This window comes from Procambarus clarkii, chromosome 33, assembly GCF_040958095.1.
Source record: "Procambarus clarkii isolate CNS0578487 chromosome 33, FALCON_Pclarkii_2.0, whole genome shotgun sequence".
In the NCBI taxonomy this organism is placed as follows: Eukaryota; Metazoa; Arthropoda; class Malacostraca; order Decapoda; family Cambaridae; genus Procambarus; species Procambarus clarkii.
In genome coordinates this window covers 1517471-1530251 of record NC_091182.1, presented here as the reverse complement: position 1 = coordinate 1530251, position 12781 = coordinate 1517471, and positions in this window count along the sequence as shown.

Here is a 12781-nt window from a genome sequence, read left to right as displayed (position 1 = left end):
CTCTCTCTCTGTCTCTCTCTCTCTCTCTCTCTCTCTCTCTCTCTCTCTCTCTCTCTCTCTCTCTCTCTCTCTCTCTCTCTCTCTCTCTCTCTCTCTCTCTCTCTCTCTCTCTCTCTCTCTCTCTCTCTCTCTCTCTCTCTCTCTCTCTCTCTCTCTCTCTCTCTCTCTCTCTCTCTCTCTCTCTCTCTCTCTCTCTCTCTCTCTCTCTCTCTCTCTCTCTCTCTCCTCCCTCCTAGCGACATAATCAGCTGTCTCCTCTGCACCCCACACACGCGCCATGGTCAAAGAAATAGTAACAACAGCGGTGTCTCCACTACTGTCTGAAAATAAGTTATAAATGCGAGATAGAAATCGCGAAGACTTGACAGACTGAGCCAACAAGAAGAAGTCAAACGCATTCCAAGGAATCATACAATTCTCTGGAATCACAGAACGTCAGCCGGGTCCATTCCTTTGATTAGGTAGATGGAAAAACTTTTAACACTGATCCCTCCCACTGGTTACCTTTCTGGATTCGAACCGAGGTTGGAATACGATTTTACGATTTTCTGGAGCCGGACCTAATCCACAGCTAACAGATAGGTTAGAGGGTAAACCTCTGACAGCGGCGACCTTGCCACGATTCGAACCTGAAATGTTCTGTCAGAAGTTCACCCCTAACCTGCCTGTAGTTGCGGTCGTCCCACGGGTCTTAGCCCCTCAGTACTGGGTGCCAGTGCTCGCCCTTGGGCTCCCCCAGTCAACTTGTTTCTGATTAATGTAAATGATCTCCCGGAGGGTTTCGATTCATTTCTCTCAATGTTTGCGGACGATGCCAAAATTATGAGAAGGATTAAAACAGAAGCGGACTCTTTGAGGCTTCAAGAAGACCTAGACAAGCTGAAGGAATGGTCGAACAAATGGTTGTTAGAGTTTAACCCAACCAAATGTAATGTAATGAAGATAGGTGTAGGGAGCAGGAGGCCAGATACAAGGTATCATCTGGGAGAGGAAATTCGTCAGGAGTCAGAGAAAGAAAAAGACTTGGGGGTTGATATCACGCCAGACCTGTCTCTTGCAGCTCATATCAAGAGGATAACATCAGCGGCATATGCCAGGCTGGCCAACATACGAACGGCATTCAGAAACTTGTGTAAAGAATCATTCAGAACTTTGTATACCACATATGTCAGGTCAATCCTGGAGTATGCAGCCCCATCATGGAGTCCATATCTAGTCAAGGATAAGACTAAACTGGAAAAGGTTCAAAGGTTTGCCACCAGACTAGTACCCGAGCTGAGAGGTATGAGCTACGAGGAGAGACTACGGGAATTAAACCTCACTTCGCTGGAAGACAGAAGAGTTAGGGGGGAAATGATCACCACATTCAAGATTCTGAAGGGAATTGATAGGGTAGATAAAGACATGCTATTTAACACAAGGGGCACACGCACAAGGGGACACAGGTGGAAACTGAGTGCCCAAATGAGCCACAGAGATATTAGAAAGAACTTTTTTAGTGTCAGAGTGGTTGACAAATGAAATGCATTAGTAAGTGATGTGGTGGAGGCGGACTCCATACACAGTTTCAAGTGTAGATATGATAGAGCCCAATAGGCTCAGGAATCTGTACACCTGTTGATTGACGGTTGAGAGGCGGGACCAAAGAGCCAGAGCTCATCCTCCGCAAACACAATTAGGTGAGTACAACTAGGTGAGTACACACTTACCTCTTCTGCCCCAATGCCTATAGCTACCCCTGAGTCCCTGAGTCCCCCCTGACTAATACAACCTCGCTCCCACTCTCACTACCCACGCTCCATTCTCCCCTTTTGCCCCCACCCCCACTGTCCTTCCTCCCCCCCCCCCAACCTCTCAACCTCTATCCGACTCTCAGCCTCACACAACTTCTCAACTCCCCTATGCCTGTCAGGTTCTCCATAATTTTCAGACCCAGGATGCCCTTCCTACCCTAGACCTTCCTACCTACCTTCCTAGATGCCCAGACAACATTTGCCCCCCAGGCACTTTCCCCTAGATCCCATTCGCCCCAAGACACCCCCCTCCCCCCAGATTCCACCATACTCCCAGAGAAAAGGTGAACTCTGGTACCAGAGTTTCCAAGAAGAGTCTCAAGGATTGGTACACCAATGCTGATGAGGTATCTAATAAAGCAAAAGTGGTAAAAGAAAGAGTTAGTGAGGCAGATCCTGACCTAGTTGCAATAGTGGAAACTAAAATAAATGTCACGATCTCGGATGAAATCTCTCCAGAGGACTACCAGGTGATTAGAAAAGAAAGGACACAGAGACAGGGAGGGGAAGTGGCACTCCTAATAAAGTGGAAATGGAAGTTTGAAGACCTGGAAAATCGGAGTACCAATGAAAGCACAAGCTCCATACATGGAATTCTGACAGCAGATGAGAGGAAGATAGTGATCTTGGTAACCTACATTCCCTCACACATCAGTAGAAGACCCAGCAAGGATTATGACAACAACAACAAAGCATGTATTGTTGAACTACAAAAGGCAGCGACATTAGCTCACAGAATGAGAGCGAAACTGCTGATCATTGGGGACCTAAATCACGAAGAGGTAAATTGGGAATCAAGGAATCCCAATGGCGGGGACGAAACGTGGGGAGCAAAGTTAGTAGATGTTATAGACAGGAATTTTCTAACACAACATGTGAAGGAAGACACAAGGAAAAGAGGAGGGGATACACCGAGCCTATTAGACCTGATTTTCACCCAGAACGTAGAAAACATCGAGAATTTGGAACATGAAATACCTCTAGGAGGCCAGTGACCATTGTGTCCTAATCTTTGACTACATGATGGAACTCAAAATTGTGATCATGGGACAAGAGATCTGGGAAAGGAGAGTTGACTACAGGAAAAGGGACTACAGGAGAATAAGGGATTATCTGGGAGAAGTGCAGTGGGAGTGTTGGAAATTTCCAACACTAACATACTACCATTGTATTATAATACATCATTATTATATACTAATTACAGTAGTTATTAATTTCAGTAACAGTAGTGTTAACCTAAATTAATATTTCTTTATCTGAGCCTATTGCTAATATTCTCACGACATCGAGAGGCAGGATTGCGTCAGGTAATGTACATTTAAACATATTTATTACCAATATGTTAGAGAATTGAATGTGGTTCTCCAAAATTATCAGTATTCTGTATAATAATTAACTACGAATAATATAGCTCCCAATAATCCAAAACCGAGAGTTATTACCTGAAATTATTTCAAATAATTTCAAAAATTCTGTTGTGAATGCGAGAGACGAGTTGAGGAAGGGAGGAGAGACGCCGCCATTATTCGCCATGCTGCTTCGCTAGAGACGCCAACAATCACATCGTGCGTCCCGGGATAGTCGATTTCCATCAATACTACGTTAGGCCCTTGCATTTAATAGGCCTAGGAGCGTGCAATTGCTCCAGTAGCAATATGGAATTGCTTCGGTGGACAACCAGAAGGTTAAGTGCTCTAATATTTGTTATATCGTGAGATCTCTAGGTATATCATTTTACTGTGCACTGTCCATCGTTATGCTATGCGACCTCCCCAAACAATAAGTACGTCCATAAAGAACTAAATTTATTCCTTTTATGGCATAGTGAGGATATTATATAGTAGGTGTAACCAATTAGTATATATAGTTGAAATTTCAGCTTGTGTTGTAAGCGGTCGTGGACATCATGTTCCCACGCCATGCTTGAACTCACGTGTTGCCGCAAGTAGCAGACGGCGCCATTGCACCTCTACCTCTCCGTTCACTATTACAGCTAAGCAGCTGAAATCCTTTCTATTATTTCTTAATTGAGAAAATTATAGATCAGTCGAAGAGATTTAGTTTATTTGATTTGAGATATCTAACGTAATATGTTAGCCTCATAAAAGTCAAATGAGAATAATTGCTTGATTCATCAACATATAATCTTTTTACCATTAATCAATTCATCTAAGGTTTCTTAATAGTATTTAGTAGAATTACTAATTTTTATTCGAGGAAGAACCAGCCTCGATGAAGCGTACTGGGAGTAGATTACTTCTGGTATTAACCCCCAATTTTGTGAAGGACGGAAAGTATATTCTCAAACATTAATGTTATACAGCCCATTAACGTTTAAAGAATAATCTTTAATAGTTTCATATCCATAGGCACAGGTATTTCCGTCCTTATCGTTTAACTTTATCTGTTTCCCTTTTCAGTCACAATAGGGTGGCCCTTCGATTAATTTAAATAAATCTCTTAATTAAATATCAATCAATTAATAGAGAGTAAGCTTACTTCCCAACAGGGAGGAAAAAATTAGAGGAAAAACAGTCTAAGATGGACCTTGTCATAGGAAAATGCAAGGAATCCGAATCGGAAATGCAAGGAGTCCGAAAAGATATTTATACCAACTGTAAAGGAAACGGTAGGAGAAAGTATCTCATATGTATGTCTATTAAACCCATGGTTTAATAGACAGTGTCAGGAAGCAAAAATGAGAACAGGAAGCAGTGTAGGAAGTACAGAAGACAATGGACAGAGGACAACATGATCAGATGCAACAAAGCTAGGAATGATAACATAAACACAAGAAGAGTATCAGAAAGAAATTATGAGAAAGATATTGCGATCAAAGCGAAAAAGGAACCTAAATTAATTACTACATAACCATATAAGAAGAAAATGTCGGTGAACGACCCAGAGACAAGACTAAGGAAAAATGAGAGTTACTTTAGATTTTAGTCACTCTCAATCTCATTCAAACTCACTCTGATATCTCTCAATGAGTGATTGTAGAGAGATTTGAACAGAAAGTGACAAGGGAATCTGCGTGGCACTGAATGCCAGTTTCCATGGAGTGTTCACAACCGAGCCTGAACAGCTCCCATTGTTAGAAGAGATTACCCTAGATGAAAGACTATCAGATATTGAGGTGACAGCAGAGGAGGTAATGAAACAGTTGACAACACTGGATGCAACTAAAGGCTGCAACAAGACAAAGTATCACCGTGGATACTTAAAGAGGTGGCACAGGCCCTGAGTGTGCCTCTGGCAATGATCTTTAATGAGTCACTTATGATGGGAGAATTGACCAATTGCCCGAAGAGGGCAAATGTCATACAGATTTTCAAGAAAGGGGATAAGAAGGATGAACTTAACTATACACCTGTATCACTGACAAGCATCCTTCTAAAATATTTGAAAGAATAATTAGGCTAAGGCTGATTGCACACCTAAAGAAAATTAGGCTTGTAAACAAACATCAACATGGATTCGGCAAGGGGAAATCTTGCCTAACAAACCTTACGGAATTCTATGATAAAATAACGAGGATAAGGCAACACAGAGAACGTTGAGCCGACTGCATATTTCTGGACTCAAAAAGCCTTTGATACAGTTCCGCACAGGAGACTGCTATTCAAACTTGAGAGGCAGGCGGGAGTTAGCGGAAAGGCCCTAGCATGGGTAATGTTACGGTGCCCTCTCCTATTTCTTCCATTTGCCTGCTTTAAGAGTCATATCAGCTTTATCTACTGTTTCTCTGAGATACAGGGAGTCTGTTGATATATGTGGGGACCAGATCGGCCGCCTAATAAGGGAGAAATTTACATTATAAGTTGTAGGTAAGAGGAAAGTGGCGCCCTGATATAAATGAAAGAGTACCCCCTACCTGCAGATATGCCGTTTTGTAAAGGACGCTAGCTGATTGCGGATTGGTCGACTTAGCTCACGGGCGACCAATCAGAGCCCACCGTGACGTCACCGAGTGCCCCGGGCGGCGCCAACGTCAGAACTGGTCTGACTTCGAAGGGGAGAGTACGTTTCTCGGTCAGCTATGAAGGATTTGAGGCTCTACAAGCCTTACTCAGTGGATTAGAGCTAGCCATCGCAGCCCACCATCGTCATTGGAGACCCTGCGCTTCTGGGAAGCAAGAAGAAGCTAAGTTCATCGAGCAGAGGAGTGCCAAACTTGGAAAATTGGTCGGCGACGACGCTGGGTGGCGCCACTTGACGCTGAGGGTTTGGATCTCTCTCTCTCTCTCTCTCTCTCTCTCTCTCTCTCTCTCTCTCTCTCTCTCTCTCTCTCTCTCTCTCTCTCTCTCTCTCTCTCTCTCTCTCTCTCTCTCTCTCTCCCTCTCCCTCTCCCTCTCCCTCCCTCTCTCTCTCTCTCTCTCTCTCTCCTCCCTCTCTCTCTCTCTCTCTCTCTCTCTCTCTCTCTCTCTCTCTCTCTCTCTCTCTCTCTCTCTCTCTCTCTCTCTCTCTCTCTCTCTCTTCTCTCTCTCTCTCTCTCTCTCTCTCTCTCTCTCTCTCTCTCTCTCTCTCTCTCTCTCTCTCTCTCTCTCTCTCTCTCTCTCTCTCTCTCTCTCTCTCTCTCTCTCTCTCTCTCTCTCTCTCTCTCTCTTCCCACAGAGATATTAGGAATAACTGCTCAGTGTCAGAGTAGTTAACAAGTGAAATGCATTAGGCAGTGATGTGGTGGAGGTTGACTCCATACACACTTTCGAATGTAGATATGACAGAGCCCACTAGGCTCAGGACTTGTACAGTGGTTGAATGACAGTTGAGAGGCGGGACCAAAGAGCTAAAGTTCAACCCCCCGCAAGCACAACTAGGTGAATAATGGCGCAGAAGCGTTTGGAAGTTTCAATAAAACACACGAAGGACTCGACGTTTCTCTCAATTTCCGACCAAAAAGGTTTCGACCTCTATCTCTCAACCTCTATCCGACTCTCAGCCTCACACAACCTCTCAACTCCCCTATGCCTGTCAGCTTCTCCATAATTTTCAGACCCAGTATGCCCTTCCTACCCTAGACCTTCCTACCTACCTTCCTAGATGCCCAGACCACTTTCGCCCCCCCAGGCACTTTCCCCTAGATCCCAGTCGCCCCAAGACACCCCCAACCCCCCAGATTCCACCATACTCCCAGAGAAAAGGTGAACTCTGGTACCAGAGTTTCCAAGAAGAGTCTCAAGGATTGGTACACCAATGCTGATGAAGTATCTAATAAAGCAAAAGTGGTAAAAGAAAGAGTTAGTGAGGCAGATCCTGACCTAGTTGCAATAGTGGAAACTAAAATAAATGTCACGATCTCAGATGAAATCTCTCCAGAGGACTACCAGGTGATTTTAAAAGAAAGGACACAGAGACAGGGAGGGGAAGTGGCATTACTAATAAAGTGGAAATGGAAGTTTGAAGACCTGGAAAATCGGAGTACCAATGAAAGCACAAGCTCCATACATAGAATTCTGACAGCAGATGAGAGGAAGATAGTGATCTTGGTAACCTACCTTCCCTCACACATCAGTTGAAGACCCAGCAAGGAGTATGACAACAACAACAAAGCATGTATAGTTGAACTACAAAAGGCAGCGACATTAGCTCACAGAATGAGAGCGAAACTGCTGATCATTGGGGACCTAAATCACGAAGAGGTAAATTGGGAATCAAGGAATCCCAATGGCGGGGACGAAACGTGGGGAGCAAAGTTAGTAGATGTTATAGACAGGAATTTTCTAACACAACATGTGAAGGAAGACACAAGGAAAAGAGGAGGGGATACACCGAGCCTATTAGACCTGATTTTCACCCAGAACGTAGAAAACATCGAGAATTTGGAACATGAAATACCTCTAGGAGGCCAGTGACCATTGTGTCCTAATCTTTGACTACATGATGGAACTCAAAATTGTGATCATGTGACAAGAGATCTGGGAAAGGAGAGTTGACTACAGGAAAAGGGACTACAGGAGAATAAGGGATTATCTGGGAGAAGTGCAGTGGGAGTGTTGGAAATTTCCAACACTAACATACTACCATTGTATTATAATACATCATTATTATATACTAATTACAGTAGTTATTAATTTCAGTAACAGTAGTGTTAACCTAAATTAATATTTCTTTATCTGAGCCTATTGCTAATATTCTCACGACATCGAGAGGCAGGATTGCGTCAGGTAATGTACATTTAAACATATTTATTACCAATATGTTAGAGAATTGAATGTGGTTCTCCAAAATTATCAGTATTCTGTATAATAATTAACTACGAATAATATAGCTCCCAATAATCCAAAACCGAGAGTTATTACCTGAAATTATTATCAAGTAGCAGGTTCATCTGTTACATACGAATGCTATGGAGGAAATAAAATTTCTCTCCATTTCTCGATTAACACCGTTTAACGAGAATATGATACTATTTAATTCCCAATAATTGCAACCCGGTTCTCATTAACGCATTACATCAGTAATTACACGGAAAAGAATTATCCGTGATTAGTAATGTCTGTTGTGAACGCGAGAGACGCCGCCATTATTCGCCATGCTGCTTCGCTAGAGACGCCAACAGTCACATCGTGCGTCCTGGGATAGTCGATTTCCATCAATACTACGTTAGGCCCTTGCATTTAATCGGCCTAGGAGCGTGCAATTGCTCCAGTAGCAGTCTGGAATTGCTTTGGTGGACAACCAGAAGGTTAAGTGCTCTAATATTTGTTATATCGTGAGATCTCTAGGTATATCATTTTACTGTGCACAGTCCATCGTTATGCTACGCTACCTCCCAAAACAATAAGTACGTCCATAAGGAATTAAATTTATTCCTTTTATGGCATAGTGAGGATATTATATAGTAGGTGTAACCAATTAGTATATATAGTTGAAATTTCAGCTTGTGTTGTAAGTGGTCGTGGACATCATGTTCCCACGCCTTGCTTGAACTCACGTGTTGCCGCAAGTAGCAGACGACGCCATTGCACCTCTACCTCACTGTTCACTATTACAGCTAAGCAGCTGAAATCCTTTCTATTATTTCTTTAATTGAGAAAGTTATAGATCAGTCGAAGAGATTTAGTTTATTTGATTTTGAGATATCTAACGTAATATGTTAGCCTCATAAAAGTCAAATGAGAATAATTGCTTGATTCATCAACATATAATCTTTTTACCATTAATCAATTCATCTAATGTTTCTTAATAGTATTTAGTAGAATTACTAATTTTTATTCGAGGAAGAACCAGCCTCGATGAAGCGTACTGAGAGTAGATTACTTCTGGTATTAACACCCAATTTTGTGAAGGACGGAAAGTATATTCTCAAACATTAATGTTATACAGCCCATTAACGTTTAAAGAATAATCTTTAATAGTTTCATATCCATAGGCACTGGTATTTCAGTCCTTATCGTTTAACTTTATCTGTTTCCCTTTTCAGTCAAAATAGGGCGGCCATTCGATTAATTTAAATAAATCTCTTAATTAAATATCAATCAATTAATAGAGAGTAAGCTTACTTCCCAACATGGAGGAAAAAATTAGAGGAAAAACAGTCCAAGATGGACCTTGTCATACGGAAATGCAAAGAGTCCGAAAAGATATTTATACCAACAGTAAAGGAAAACGGTAGGAGAAAGTATCTCTTATGTATGTCTATTAACCCATGGTTTAATAGACAGTGTCAGGAAGCAAAACTGAGAACAGGAAGCAGTGTAGGAAATACAGAAGACAATGGACAGAGGACAACATGATCAGATGCAACAAAACTAGGAATGATTACATAAACACAAGAGTATCAGAAAGAAATTATGAGAAAGATATTGCGATCAAAGCGAAAAAGGAACCTAAATTAATTACTACATAGCCATATAAGAAGAAAAATGTCGGTGAACGACCAAGAAAAAAGACTAAGGAAAAATGAGAGTTACTTTAGATTTTAGTCACTCTCAATCTCTTTCAAACTCACTCTGAAATCTCTCAACAGAGTGATTGAAGAGAGATTTGAACAGAAAGTGACAAGGGAATCTGCGTGGCACTGAATGCCAGTTTCCATGGAGTGTTCACAACCGAGCCTGAACAGCTCCCATTGTTAGAAGAGATTACCCTAGATGAAAGACTATCAGATATTGAGGTGACAGGAGAGGAGGTAATGAAACAGTTGACAACACTGGATGCAACTAAAGGCTGCAACAAGACAAAATTTCACCGTGGATACTTAAAGAGGTAGTGCAGGCCCTGAGTGTGCCTCTGGCAATGATCTTTAATGAGTCACTTATGACGGGAGAATTATCCAATTGCCCGAATAGGGCAAATGTCGTACGGATTTTCAAGAAAGGGGATAAGAAGGATGAACTTAACTATAGACCTGTATCACTGACAAGCATCCCCTGTAAAATATTTGAAAGAATAATTAGGCTAAGACTGATTGCACACCTAGAGAAAATTAGGTTTGTAAACAAACATCAACATGGGTTGATGTTTGAACAACTAACAGTCTGGTTGATCAGTCCAGCAACCAGGAGGCCTGGTCGACGACCGGGCCGCGGGGACACTAAGCCCCGGAAGCACCTCAAGGTAGCCTCAAGGTAGGTAGGTAGGTTCGGCAAGGGGAAATCTTGCCTAACAAACCTTACGGAATTCTATGATAAAATAACGAGGATAAGGCAACACAGAGAACGTTGAGCCGACTGCATATTTCTGGACTCAAAAAGCCTTTGATACAGTTCCGCACAGGAGACTGCTATTCAAACTTGAGAGGCAGGCGGGAGTTAGCGGAAAGGCCCTAGCACGGGTAATGTTACGGTGCCCTCTCCTATTTCTTCCATTTGCCTGCTTTAAGAGTCATATCAGCTTTCTCTACTGATTCTCTGAGATACAGGGAGTCTGTTGGTATATGTGGCGACCAGATCGGCGGCCAGATAAGGGAGAAATTTACATTATAAGTTGTAGGTAAGGGGAAAGTGGCGCCCTGATATAAATGAAAGAGTACCCCCTACCTGCAGATATGCCGTTTTGTAAAGGACGCTAGCCGATTGCGGATTGGCCAACTTAGGTCACGGGCGACCAATCAGAGCCCACCGTGACGTCACCGAGTGCCCCGGGCGGCGCCAACGTCAGAACTGGTCTGACTACGAAGGGGAGAGGACGTTTCTCGGTCAGCTCTGAAGGATTTGATGCTCTACAAGCCTTACTCAGTGGATTAGAGCTAGCCATCGCAGCCCACCATCGTTATTGGAGACCCTGCGCTTCTGGGAAGCAAGAAGAAGCCAAGTTCATCGAGCAGAGGAGTGCCAAACTTGGAAAATTGGTCGGCGACGACGCTGGGTGGCGCCACTTGACGCTGATGGTCTGGAGAGTGTGGCGAGCAGGTCTAGCTGTGACTGAGTCACGTTCACTAAGGACTTTGGAGGGACGACACCGTTCCTTGGGAGAGGAGCAACGCCTTGTGGAAGGGACGAGTGAGTGCATGCAGTGATGTGCTCAGTGCCCAATGGTGAACCAGGATTGGGATATCTGAAACTCTGTGAATAGTTTGGCGATGACGCGAAAGCTTCACGACACCTGAGGACTTGTGGAATTTTCCTGGATCGTCAAGAAGCGACTCAGGAAGCGTGGGAACCTCACACCATCGAGGGACAGGCGTCGAGAGCCAGGAATGTAAAGGTAGATCAATTTCCCTCCCATTACCCCTTGTTTGATTAGGCTAGATGGGCCATTATGTTCATATATGTGTGTTATTACATAATGTTGATACACCAGTAGTAGGATAGGCTGCAAGACAGCTTGTGTCCAGGACTGTTGAAGAGGACAGTGTGTTTGGACGATGGGGCAATTGAGGAGGATGTTATGGTTTTGGTCAGACAAACAATCTTCGTCCACATCGTTTTATTCTCCGCCAGTAACAACAACAAAAACATTATCAGGTACATGAAATATTATTAACAAGATCATAAACAAAAGAGCATCTGCTCCAAACATGCTACCTCCAACATCTGTAGTACTCAATCCCAACATTCCTCCCCTTTTAAATAAACTATATTCCTACAGGTTAAGTCTATCAGGCGGTCGTATGACTCTTCCTGATTTTCTCAACTGGGAGTCCTGACCTTTTACTTCTGGGAAACATTCTTCTGAATTACTCCTTGTAGAGTCCATAGGGTTAACTGTATCCCCATTACCCTCTACTGCCCCTTGCTCTGCCTTTCGGTCTCCTGCAGGTGCTGCTATCCCTTCATTATTAGGATTGATATCACTAGTTGCCCCACCCCCACCTGAAGGGTCTTCAAAATTCCCTGGGAACCTTGGCATGAGCTGATCGGCATGCCTTTTCCAATTAATGTTCCCAAAACTCTGCACTTGCACAGAGAAGTTCCTGCGGCCCAGGACCTCCCTAATTTTCCCTTCCACCCAGGGCTTTCCCCTTACAAAATTCCTTGCATATACTGCATCCCCCTCATTAAACAACAATTCCTCTCCCTGAGCCAACTGACTGGCTAAGCTAGTTACCGATTTCTCTTTATTGGGATCTGTCTTTACTGCTTCCATGTGCACTTTATAGTGTCTATTAAACAGTAATTCAGAAAGAGATTTACCAGTAGTAGAATGAACAGTTTTCCTTTGATTATATAAAAATCTACAAAGCCTTGTATTAATAGTACCTTCCGTAAACCGCTTTAACCCTTCTTTCAAGGATCTCACTGCTCTCTCTGCTAGACCTTTGAAGAAGGATTATAGGGGGCAGGTGTTACATGTTTAATACCATTTTTCCGAAAAAAATCCTCCATTTCCACAGAAACAAAATAAGGAGCATTGTCTGAGACAATTGTGTCTGGCAATCCAAAATTACAAAATGTTTTCCTTAGTAATTCACAAGTTACAGATGATGTGGTGGAATTACACACATGCACATCCAAAAATTTGGTGTATGAATCCACCACCACTAGGTAATATTTATTATCCATAGGTCCCGCATAATCTACATGAAGTCTAGACCAGGGTTTTCC